General features: G+C 32.4%; 1 long non-coding RNA gene across 9 annotated transcripts; it reads left to right on the forward strand.

Moving 5' to 3' along the window:
- The first annotated feature begins 7,228 nt into the window (after window positions 1-7,228).
- LOC105788238 (uncharacterized) lies at window positions 7,229-10,319 on the forward strand. Of its 9 annotated transcripts, none has more exons than XR_001131932.2 (5): window positions 7,231-7,307; window positions 7,387-7,466; window positions 7,567-8,702; window positions 8,842-9,194; window positions 9,285-10,019. It is a non-coding gene; the product is annotated as an uncharacterized LOC105788238 (long non-coding RNA). The 9 variants fall into 9 exon arrangements; XR_008192926.1 differs by having other exon boundaries at window positions 7,254-7,466; window positions 7,567-7,687; window positions 8,583-8,702; XR_001131930.2 differs by having other exon boundaries at window positions 7,229-7,307; window positions 7,387-8,702.
- The last annotated feature ends 3,006 nt before the right edge of the window (window positions 10,320-13,325 follow it).

Raw genomic sequence — 13,325 nt, forward strand, 5'->3', positions numbered from 1 at the left:
TTATTATTCATTTTATTTTTAATTCAAATTAACCTGAAATTCAAAAAATTTAATAAATTAAAAATAAATTTGGGTTACCTCTCAGAAAGTGTTTTTGTTTAACGTCATTAGCTTGACGACTTTAAATGTTATCCGTTTGGCTTATTGAGAATTAATTTTTCCATCTTGTGCACTTGGATGTTCTTGCAGAAAGGTTTCGACCCTTTCCCACTATCCTTGAAGCCTTTCCCGAATTCCCTTATCATTAGTGGATTGAGGCGTCTTTGAACTTCTCTGTTCATCTTTACATTTTTCTATGTTGGAATACTTGTACGTTCTAGAAACGGTTTGAGTTCTAATTTCCAGGCTTTCATGACAGCTTCACGTATTGGTTTTTGGATCATCGATAATTTCTCTTGCTTAAATCAAGATCTACATTCCTGCAAGGCACAATTTGTAACTTATCATTGGGATGCCCCATATCCTCATAAACATTAAACCTAACCACTTCACCGTCAAATTCCATGGTGAGTGTTCCACTCCAAACATCAATTTTTGTTCGCACAATACTCAAGAATGGTCTCCCAAGACGTATGTCAGACGAATTGGCCGAGTTGTCATCCTCCATGTTGATAATGTAGAAGTCTGCAGGAAATATCAATTCGTTTACCTTAACAAGAATATCCTCCAGTACTCCTTCCTGATGCACTACAAATATATCTGCAAGTTGAATAATTACACCTATTTCCTTCAAAAGACTCGCATTAAGTAGTTTATAAATTGACAAAGACATAAAATTAATTAACGCGCCTAAGTCACACATGGCATTTTTAATACCGACACTACCTATTTTGCAAGATATGGAAAACATACCTTGGTCCTTACATTTGGGTGGTATTATCCTTTGTAGAACGGAAGAGACATTTTCTCCGACCTTACCTTTTCATTGCCTAGGAGCTTTCTCTTACTCGTTCATAATTCTTTTAAGAATTTTGCATATCGTGGAATCTACTTAATCGCATCGAGAAGAGGTACATTGATTTCTGCCTTTCACAAGGTGTCGAGGATTTCTTTCTCTTCTCGCTCATTATTGCATTGGACAAGTCTTCCAGGAAATAGAGGTGGTACTGTAAATGATTTTTGCAGTGCTGACTCTACTAGAGCCTCTGTGTCAAGTTTCTCCTTATCTCGACTAGCGTCGTGGGCACGACTCGTGCCAGGTACGAGTTCCAACACCTTTCCACTCCTTAACGTCGTAACACTTACATTGTGTTGAAGATTAGGCTCAGTTTGGAACGGCAACTTACCTTGGGATTCCAAACGGCTAATCGTGAGCACAAGCTTGCTCACTTTCCTATCTAACTCCTGCAAATGTATGTTAGTTTTTTTGTTGAAACTTCTTAGTACTATTGACTAGCCTTTCTACTATGGCTTCCAAAGATGACTTTGGGGGTGGTAACTATTGATTCGGAGGAGGCCTTTGTTGGCACGATTGATTGAACCGAGTATTTAACCCATAACTTAGATTCGAGAAATCTTTCCACCTCATATTATACGAGTTCGAGTAGGGGTCATATTGCCTATGAGGCGGTCCTGGAAAGTTCTTGACAACATTTGCTTGTTCTATCGAATCCTTATGTAAAATCGAACATAAGTTAGTCGGATGATCTGGTTTAGCACAAATTTCGCACAACTGTGCTGAGCCCGTTTTATCTGTAAGCAAAGTTTGAACAAGTTAGTCAGCTTATCAATTTTATCTTCTAGAGATAGAGAACTTAACCCATAAACCTGTCTTATGGGTTCTGTGGTCGGTCGGAATTGTTGAGAGTTAGCAGCCCTGGTTGCAATCAACTCTCCAAACCTCTGAGGCGTCATATTAACAAGTTCCCCTCCACTTACAACGTCTATCATTTTCATTTCCATTGGGAGCAATCCCTCATAAAAATGCTGCAAGAATGATTGTTCAGTCAGTCCATGTTATGGACAACTTGCATACAACTTTTTGTATCGCTCCCAATAATCATAAAGCGATTCAGTCTCTTTTTGACGGATTCCCATGATGTCTCTCCTTAGTTCGACTGCTCGAGCTGCAGGGAAGAACCTGTCAAGAAACAAACGAGACATGTCAGACCATGTGTTGACAGATCCCAAGGGTAAATAAAATAGCCACTCTCTAGTAGAGTCGGCTAATGAGAAAGAAAAAGCACGAAGTTTGATTTAGTTTTCGGTTACTCCTTAAGGCTTCATGCTTGTGCACACCATATGAAATTCTTTGAGATGGGTGTGCGAATTTTCATTTTGTAATCCATGAAAAGTGGGTAGTAAATGAATCAAACTCGACTTTAACTCGAACGGCGTTCCTCCTGCCGGATAGGTTATACATAAGGGTTGTTGTTCATCCGGTGCCGCTGCGAGCTGACTTATAGTTTGTTCGGCCATTACGTCTGGTTCGTCAAACTGGAAAATTTCTGCAGTGTATGATACAGTTTCGAATCTGGGATTTAGCCATTTACCGCATCGAATGGCTTCTTTCTGCAGTTGTCGAGCCAATTTCTCAATTTCTGGTTCAAACTCTAGAGTTTTCGGTTCTTATTAGGTCATAAGGTAAACAGACAAAAAATAGAAAAATATCTCCAGTCCCTGACAACGGCGCCAAAATTTGATAGGTGTCGAAACCACCAAAAATAATTCTTGCAAAATAACTCTAAATAGTAGTGAAGAGTGGTAGTAGAGTCGAGTCCACAGGGACTGGATGTTATAATCAACTTCCGCGTTTAACTTGTGAACAGAATGTTTGTCGTGTCGAAATTCGTGGGAAAAGTCGTTCTCACGACTCCAAATGGACCTGCAAAAAATAAACAAATAAATCAGGGGGTTTTGAAATGTTTAGAACTAAATAATTGAAAAAGCATAAATAAATAATTAAATAAATTAGAAATTAAATTTAAATCGGGAAATAAATTCAAATTTTTTATATACAGATATAATAAGCCTTAGCCCTAGACTCGGTAGATTCCAGATTAAGAATCAATCCTCAAAAATTAATCTTTTCCTCCGAACGATAAGCTAGTTATAGCAGTTAAGAACGTCCTAACCACCAATTCTTCCTCTCGTAACTGGTCCCGGTACGACCTGCAAACCAACCCTTACTGATTATCTAACCGAGATACACCTGTTCCCGATTCAAGATTCCGACAGCCTTGTGCTCTGAAGAACCCAACTCGAATTAACTACCTCAACTGCGTGGGTCGTTTAAACCCGATCACTTCTTCCTTGAGTTTTTCTCGGAGATCCGAATACAGCATGGCCGACTCGTTTCTCCAACTGTTAGCAAACATGACTCCAACCCAACGTGCACTTTTTTGACTTGAAATTGAGTTAACTTTAAAGGATGAGTTGTCAATCCTGATACTTAGGAAAAATGTGAATACCGATTGGAAGGATTTTTTGCACGAATACGTATCTCATGATTCCCGACCGGAAAGAACACCGACCTAAAGCTAAGATGGAATTTAGTGAAGCATGAAATTTTTCATGCTTTGTAGATTTTGAAAGGTGATTTGATGATGATGGTAAAGAATGGGAAAGACAAGAATTTAAAATGTAATTAAACAAATTTTGAAAGAATAAAGAAATAAGAATGGAAGTAGCAGAATGCTACTCACGCCCAAATTTGGAAGAAAAAGAATAATGGCTCTTTAATTCCAAATGAAAATCAAAATGTAAAATTAAATGTAAAATGTAATGTGTCTTTCCTAAGTAAATTAAAGCCCTATTTATATACATGATATTTACTAATTTTGGTTTTAACCACTTCAACATATAATTAAAATTAAATAAAAATAAAAATTAGATTTTTTTTCTATTTTTGGCTTTTACAGCATCAAAAGAATCTGATGAGTCATTGGCTTTTTTTCCACATTTTTTATTTGGCCTCACTTTATTGATTGTGTTTCAATTTGGTCCTTTTCTGCTCATTTTTTACTCTTAAAGTCCCAATGGCATCCCTGACAAGATTAAAACATAAAAGCACTAATTCAACAGGGATCAATTCAAAAAGTAACCGAATTAAGCACAAAAAGTCATGCAAATTAACTTGTTATCAATAATGCAAGTCAAAATTAAAATATGCAAACTTATTAATTTAAATAAAACTTTATTAAATTAAAAAGTGCTTAAAAACATTGTCCCAATAATCAATCAGGCCTGCGAGATGTTTCATTTTGCACTTGAGTCTCTCGTGCTTGGGCCAATCCCGATGTCATCGAATTGCATCATAACATGATGTGGTTGTGCTCACATCACTTATGGGTTACGAATTTGGGGTTCAGAGTTTGAGTTCATGGTTATAGGTTTGATGTTTGAGTTTAGGGTTTGGGGTTTGAGATTTAGGGTAAAAAAGTACCAAAATTTTGTGTCAATAACAAGGAAAAAATTGTTGAAATGTTATTAAATAATCAAAAAGAGATCATGAATTATGTGGTGGGAAGAGCCTATAAAATAATTTCTCTATGGATGAGTGTATAATAATAGTTTTATATCTATAAAATTTGATGATGTGGTAAAATTTTATTAGTGCCTAAAACGTTAGTTTTAGGATCATCATAATTTAAGTTATTCCCAATATATTAGGATCATTCTAAAATTATTGTTTTTAGGCACCAATAAAATAATGCCATGTCATTAAACTTTAAAGATAACAAAGTATTATTATATACTCATCTATATCTAATATCTTCTCCAACTTAATTTAACTTTAATTAAATTACTTAAAATAATTAATTTTTTAAATTATAAACAAGCATTTTTCTTCTTTTACACATTTTAATCATTTTATTTTTTCCTCATAAGTTAATATTTTTTTTTAATTTTTGTGCAACCAATTTAAAAATAATAATATTTTTTGTGCAATTTTTTTCATGACATTGATACATAATTGTGGTAATTATTTTACCATAAACCCCGAATCTAGAACCTTAAACTCAAATCTTGAACTCCAAACCTTGTGGTTCAAGGTTTGGGTTCGAGATTTAAGATTTAGGGTTCGAGTTCGGGTTTTGAGTTTGGAGTTCAAAGTTCAAGTTTGGGGTTTAAGGGTTTGGGGTTATGGGTTACGAGTTTGAGGTTAGAGTTTGGGTTCATGGTTACGAGTTTGGTATTTGATGTTTGAGTTTAGGGTTTGGGGTTCAGAGTAAAAAAACACCAAAATTATGGGTCAATCACATGAAACAAAATTGTTGAAATGTTATTAAATAATTGGAAAGGGACCATGAATAATATGATTGGAAGAGTCCATAAAATAATTCCTCTATGAATAAATGTATAATAATAATTTTATGTCTTTAAAATTCAATAATATGATAAAAATCTTTTAGTACTTAAAAACTTTAATTTTTATGATCATCTTAGTGTAATTTATTCCCTTAAAATTAATAGATACTAATTCCCACTAATTGGGATTTTAAATCATTTACCCCAACAGTTAAAAGAAAAATCCCAAAGCATTGTGTTGGGTCACGACCAGTAGGCTTAACCTTGTCTGTTGTATTTAACTTTCCCCTGCTGATTCAGTACATAAACCTTTTCTCAAAGAAAAAAAATCAATTCCATGGCTAAAAAAACTCCATTTATACTGTTTCATCATCTTTTTCAGAAACTCAAAAAATTCTATTTTTAATATCAAGCCTATTGCTACAAAACCCATGGAAGAAGGTTCAAAAGCCTAACCCGTTCCATAAAGGCCAAAACAAAACCTAAACCCAACCTAAAATACAAAATAAAACCTAACCAAAAGTTCAATGTGGTTCATTCACACTCAACCCATTTCATTTCTTCAACGTCGTCCCTATAACCATTCATCACCATTTTTGTCATTTCTTCGTTCTTATTCCAATCCAGGCTTTTCTATAGTTAGATGTTTAGATATCAAGGGGTTCAATACTAGTTAAACCTCGTCGGGGGGTTGCATCCCACCTAAAAAAAAGAATATTTCACAAAATTAAACATAGATCGCCCTTTAGCAAAGAAAACGAATACATAAATACTTTATATGAGCTAGATTAGAGTTGCCGGTCGAGTCGGGTTCAGTTTAAACCCTTATAAAAATTTAGCCCTAATTAATAGGTTCGGGTTTGATCTTGCAAATTTAAGTCGGGCTTGGCCAAAAAAATATTACCCGACACTCGACTTATTTTCTAAACATATTCCATTTTTTTTAAAAATTTATTTTTTCAAAATCTATATTTTTATCCAAACTCTTTCACTTTTCGAATGGACTTTCAAACTAAACTACCGTCAACGAGGCTAAGCCTGACCCACAAATAAATCAAATTATTTATGGTGTGATGTGATTATTTTCGAGTCTAGGAGAGCAACACAGCATTATGAAATGCAAAAGTGGAAGATGGATAGTTGGATAGGAGTAGCTCTATTTGTGATGGTTTTTTTAAAGATATAAAAAATATAATGCTAATTTTTAGTTTGAGAATAAAATTTAGGCCGTTAATTGAGTTTTAAAACTCCACTAAGTATAATTTAAAAATGATATATATTTGGTTTAGGATGTAGTTATCTATAATTACATATAAAAGGAGAATTTATAAATTTACTCTACATATAATGCCTTGAGCTTTTGACACTTGTCCTTTTTTTTTATGGCCTGTGGACGTCATGAGAAAGGAGAAAAAGAAATTATGTGTCATTTTTAAGATTAAAATAGTTTGTATTTTTTTAATTTAAAATTTAATTTTGTACTCTATTTTTATTGTATTTGTTTTATTTTATCTTATGTTGTTTCTAAATCATGCATTAATTATTTAATTCTGTGCTTAATTTATTATCAGGATTCAATTTAAAGAAAAAAATTATGTGTTTGTGTTCTTAATCTATAATGATTTGATTTTTAATTATTTAAATAATTTATCTTACTTAATTATTTTAATTTAATGTTATTTAAATAGATTGGCTCACTCATTTAACATCAGAACATGTTTGAAATCAATCTTTAATACTAAAATCAATATTTTTAAGTATAAGTATCAAATTGAAATTTTTATCAAAGTTTAAAGCTATTCATACCATTATCCCTAACAAATGTACTTACTGCTTGTTTATTATTACTTTGGAGAGAAAAGTTGTGCTAAACAAATAATTTTTTGTGAGATTTTGGCTTTTTAAAAGTATTTTTGCCAAACAAAAAGTTAAATTTTTAATTTTCTTCACTCAAAACACTTTTAAATACTTAATTATTTTTTATCCCTCATTCAACAGTACTTTCCATTCTTTTTTTCCCTCTAGTTCTCCCTTCTTGCATTTTCTAAAAATTATATGTGAGGACTTGCCCTTCTTCTTCAAGATATGCTTTCTTTTTCCTTTTCTACCATCTTCTTAAGATCTACTTTTTTTTAGGAATTTCAATGTTGACGAGGGTTTTTGCTGCTCTCTCTCTCTCCTCCCCATTTAATTTTCTCGTTTTTTCCCCGTTTCAGGTTAAGCTCTTTTTACCTGCCTTCTCTTTCTCCTTTGATTTTCTTGGGTTTTCTATTTGGTTGCTGAGAAATATCTTAATGGCATTGATTCTGTTGCTAGATTGTATCCACAGAAAATAGAAAAAGAATGCCAAAACTCTATTGCACATGCATCTCGTTCAAGGAGTTTTGATTTTCCTTCTTGTTTCTTACTGTTTCTCTGGAACCAAACAGTTCAAAAGGTTTGTTATTCTTTTCAATTAATTGAAAAGTAGATCATTTTAAAGGTAATTGATGTTCTGAGTGATGGGTATCGGTTATTTTGGTATAATAATTTATGGGTTTGTTATTTTAGGACTACATGCACATCTGATTTTTTTTTTTATAACAGATTTGCTTGTCTATAACACATCTGATGTTTATTTTCTTGATTTTGTTTCATTATTAAGCTGGCCGAATGTGTGATTAAGGCTACTTAAAAGTTAGTTAAAATGATGTCTGAAAATAAATAAATTTGGTTGCCTTAGATGGTATTTATGACGTCCGTATACTGCTGTTAATAGAGGATTAATGGCAGTAGTAGAATGTTTGTTTAAGGCTACTTAAAAGTTAATGCCTGAAAAGTATTAATTTGGTTGTTTTAAATGTTTGGAAACTTTTTTAAGACTGGAATTAATGGCGTCCGAATGGTATTTTAATGCTGTTTAAAGGTTAGTTTAGAGATGTCTGAAAGAGTAAATTGGTTGGGTTAAATGTTGCGAAGATTATGGTGCCTGGAAGTTTTAATTTGGACGATCAATGCCATGTTTGCTGTTGAATATTTCTGTTACGTAGGACAAATTAAATAAGTTAATGTCCATTAAAAATACTGATTTAAATGAGTGTAATGTTGTCCAAGGTAAAGACAAATTATATGTATTGTGCAAGTGAAATTTTGTAAAATTGCTGTTGCATGTTTGCTGTCCGAGGCAACCCTTACATATATGTGAGTGTGAAATACAGTACAAAACTTGGATTCAATTTTTGTGATGCAGATTTATATATAAATTGCCAGCATTTTCAGGGCCATTTTGAATGTATTTTTGTGGAGTCATATTTGTATAATGGTACCCTAACTTAGATTTGATTTTATGGTAGATTGAAATACAACAAAAGTATCAGCATTTTTTTTAATAGAATCTGATTTGTGAAGTAGCAGTGGAAGAGGACTTGCCTTTCTTCTTCAAAGATACATCTTTTGATCTTTGTTCCTTCAAGGTATGTTTTTTTTTTATATTATTTTCTTTTTCTTTTTCCTTTCCTACTTTCTCTTTGAGAGTTAAATGGTTTTGGTCTCCATCTATGATTTGATTGTTAGCTTTACTGGCTGAAACAAATATGTTCTTATGCATAATAGATGAGTACTTCAGTGGTTGAAGTTAATGGTGAAAAGGTCAAAGCAATGTGGATAAGAGATTGACAAAAATATTTTGTGGGATTTGTATTAAAGAGATATTGAAAGGCAATAGACCTGGTACTCTTTTCACAAAAGATGGATGGCTAAAAATAATAACCAACTTCGAGAAAGAAACAAGTAAGGTTTATTCACAAAGACAACTTAAAAATAGGCAACTTAAAAATAGGTGGAATGCCTTGAAAAAAGAATGAAAGACTTGGAAGAAACTTAAAGGTGAAGATACTGGTCTAGGGTGGAATTCTATAAAAAGAACCGTTGATGTATCGAATGATTGGTGGGAAAGTAGGCTAAAGGTACATTAATAATTCTTAACATTTTTGTTTTTTTTTTCTTATTTATGAGGTTATTGATAATTTCTTATTAAGTTACCAATTTATATGTAGGTTGTGCCTGAAGCTAAAAAATTTAGAACATCAGGCATTGATCCTGAATATGAAGGGAAGTTGGACTAGATGTTCATGGTGGTAATTGCAACCGGTGATAAAGCATGGTCACCTTCTTCTGGTACATTCTGTAATGAATTTTTTGAGGATGTTAACAATGACATACCTGAAGAGAATGAGGAAGAAAATGCGAGAAATGATGTTCACATTTTTAATGATGTTCATATTGATGGAAACAGTCAAAAAAGAAAAACGTCTTAAATATCCACTTCACATTTTAAAATTGGAATGAAGAAATCCTTAAAGCAAATTGGAAGGGTTTTAAGATTGTCTAGTCAAATTGAAAAATTATGTAATGCAGTAGACAATATGAGTCAAGCCACATGTAGTTTGACTCCTGCTATGAATCCATATGGTATTCCACAAGTAGTCAAACTGCTTGATAACATGTTGGAGGAAGTTCTAGAAGTTAGTCCACTATACTTTTTCTAACTAAAATTATTACTCAATAAGGACAAGGGAATTGTATTTTTATCAATTAATCCCAAGATTAGAGCTTTGTGGCTTAAGACAAAAATGGAGGAAAGTTGAAAATTTTCTAGTCTTCTAGGGTCTTGAGATATCTACAACGTGACTAAACAACAATGCTAAACTAGTTTTTTCAATAGTTGTTTATGCTTGGTTTTTGGATATTGAATTTATGTTCTATTTATTTATGTGTAATATTTTTATCAATGGTTTCTTATGTTTGATTTTGGATATAAAATTTGTTCATAGGTGATGAGTATGGTTGACAATTCCAACGGTGATGAAAGTGATGATGAAAAGGAAAAGAAAGAAATTTTACAATGCATGGAATGTTTTAACCGATTATTTGTTGTTGCATATTTTTCTGTGCAATTATATTATGAGAAGTATATATTGAAGCAACTATTCGTGGATTCAGAACAATCAAGTGAGGCATGGATCTGAGAGATCTTTAACTGTAACACTTCTAACCCGTATCTATCGCTGAAGCAGAGTTACGAAGCATTACTGGAGTTTACAGAACAATTAAACAGATATTTCGTATACTATAACATTCATGTCGAAAACCAATTGAAATCAAACATATTGTCCCTTATACGAGCCATCGGGGCCCAAAATACGTATTAGGAATAAGTCGGGACTAAATGGGGTACTCAAAAATTTTTTCAAGAAACATTAGAAATTTTCAAAGTTGCAGGGGTCACACGGCCGTGTGACTCACACAGTCAGGAGACATGCCCATGTCTCAGGATGTGTGGGCATTCGAAATAGGGACAAACGGCCGTGTCCAGCTCGTGTCAATACCCGTATAACTCTCTGACTTGGGCCACACGAAAAAGTCACACGCGTGCTAGGCCGTGTGAGCATATTGACTTGCATTCTTAAGAAGATACAAGGGCACATGACCGTGTCATTTGGCCGTGTGTCACACACGGTTGAGTCACATGCCTGTGTCTCTACCTGCGTGGACAAAAATAAGCAATTTTCTAAGCCACATTTCTCATCCAAATTGACACCAACCTAACCTCAACAATTTGTACATCAATAAGCCATAACAAGACATTCAAAGCAAGCTAAAAATCAAGTCTCAAACATGTATTATCACCACACACAACTATTAAACATTTAGGCATTTCAAATATCAACTTAAAAACATGTCAACCTAGTATCCAACCTTTGCTAATTAATTTATCTAACCAAGTTACCAAAGTTTATTATGACTCAATTACATACATATATCACATATACTAATATCACAATCATACCTTAATTTCATACCAATATGAAAGTTGGTTATATAAACAAAATATTATTCATAATATTTACATAAGCTAGACTTTAACTAAGTCCGTATAAAAGCCTATACATGCCATATAAACCGTATTGAACGTTTCAAAAACTACCGAGATAAGCTGGATAGTGTGACTTGAGTGCTGGTTCGATCGTACAACCTTCCGAAAATCTACAATGACATTAAACAATACAAATAAGCTTAATGAAGCTTAGTAAGTTCGAAGGTTTAAACAAAAATCTTACCGAACTAACTATAACAAATCAAATAAATAAAATCATTCATGTTAATTCCCTATCATTCACAACTTCAATTTATAAATATATCCGTATTCAAATCAATACAAAAATAAATAACATGTCTTTTCAATTCATTTAATAAATCACTTTATCAAAATTTTTCTATTCAAAGAACAACTTGCGGATAAGAGTACATCGTCAACAGAAGCTTATAATAGCTAGTCCTCCCAAATACACTAACAGAAGCTCGAAAGCTGAACGGAAGCTCGTAAGAGCTGGAAAGAAGCTCATAAGAGCTGACCCACCCAATTACGCCAAACAGAAAGTAAAACACGAGAGTTTGCAATAAATGCTAAACCACGGTTTACTTGGGTAAAATGTTGATATCTCCCTCCAATACCATCATACACCAAATTACAAATATACTCAAATCCCGCGTTCAATTCAAACCGAATATCCAATTCCATATTATAATTCAAACAATAATTCATTTCCAACAATAAATAAATGCATAATACCATTCATCAACTTAATAAAATTATTAAATTTTAACCGTACGAACTTACCTGGATTGAATTATAGTAATTGTAGAAGTTTAGAGACTATTCTGCTATTTTTCTTTTTTCACGAGTATCTACGGGATCTTGATCGAAATATAAAATTATTCATTTATTAGCATATATTCTATTTTCAATTCATTTCACAATTAATTCCTTTTATTTTAAAATTTACACAATTATCCCAATCTTTTACAGTTTTTGCAATTTAATCCCTTAATTAGTTAATCTATCAAATTAACTAATTTTCTCAATCGATAATATATCCAAATATTCTAGGCCTTCATAAAACCCTAATAAACCAAAAATTCACTATCAAACCCTAATATTTTAACATTTTCACAATTTAATCCTAAAATTAATATTTAACAAAATCACTTTATAAAATCATCATACAACATAATCAAAGCTCTAAATCCATCTTATTCATCAAAAACATCTAATATTTATCAATGGAAACTTCCAAAATTTTTAATAAAGTCAAAAACAAAGGTATGGTTTAATTGGACCTAATTGTAACAATCTCAAAAATACAAAAATTACAAGAAACGGGTAAGAATTGAACTCACATGAAGAAAAAGTATGAAAAACCAACTTAAACTCTTTTTCCTATGGCTGTTTAGGCCAAATTTGAAGAAGAAAGGTCTAGAAAACCTTTAAATTCAATTTGTTTGTTTTTTTATTTCAAATAAATTACAATTTTGCCATTGAATCATTTTATTTTATTATTTTTCCTTAATATGCCGCCTCATCTTTTTAATTTTGGTATAATTGTTTCCTAAGTCCTCCCTCATTTATTAATCAAGCCGTTTAATCACTTAAATATTATAATTAACAAGTTTTGCATCTTTTTCAATTTAGCCCTTTTTAATTAATTAACTATCGAAACGTTAAAAATTTTCAACGAAACTTTAATACCACCTTAATGACAGTATGAAAATATTTATAAAAATATTTATGGCTCGGTTTATAGAAACGAGGTCCTGATACCTCACTTTCTAAAACCACTTGACCTAATAGATCATTATAAAACACAAATTACCAATTCAAAAACCTTTTAAAAACCATATTTGACTCGTAAATATTAAATAATAATATTTACGAATTTACTTCCCAGATTTGGTAGCCTCGAAACTACTGTTTCCGACACCACTGAAAAATTGAGCTATTACAACTCTCCTTTAGGAAATTTTGTCATCGAAATTTGTTACATGAAAATAGATTTAGATATTGTAATCTCATTGATTCTTCGGTTTCCCAGGTAGCTTCTTCCGAACCATGACGATGCCGCAATACTTTTACTAATGAAACTCGTTTATTCCGCAATTCTTTGACTTCCCGGGCTAAAATTTTCACTGGTTCCTTCGAATATTTCAAATTTGGTTGTAGCTCAATCTCACTATGAGGAATCACATGTGAAGTATCA

This window comes from Gossypium raimondii, chromosome 2 (genome assembly GCF_025698545.1).
Source record: "Gossypium raimondii isolate GPD5lz chromosome 2, ASM2569854v1, whole genome shotgun sequence".
NCBI lineage: Eukaryota > Viridiplantae > Streptophyta > Magnoliopsida > Malvales > Malvaceae > Gossypium > Gossypium raimondii.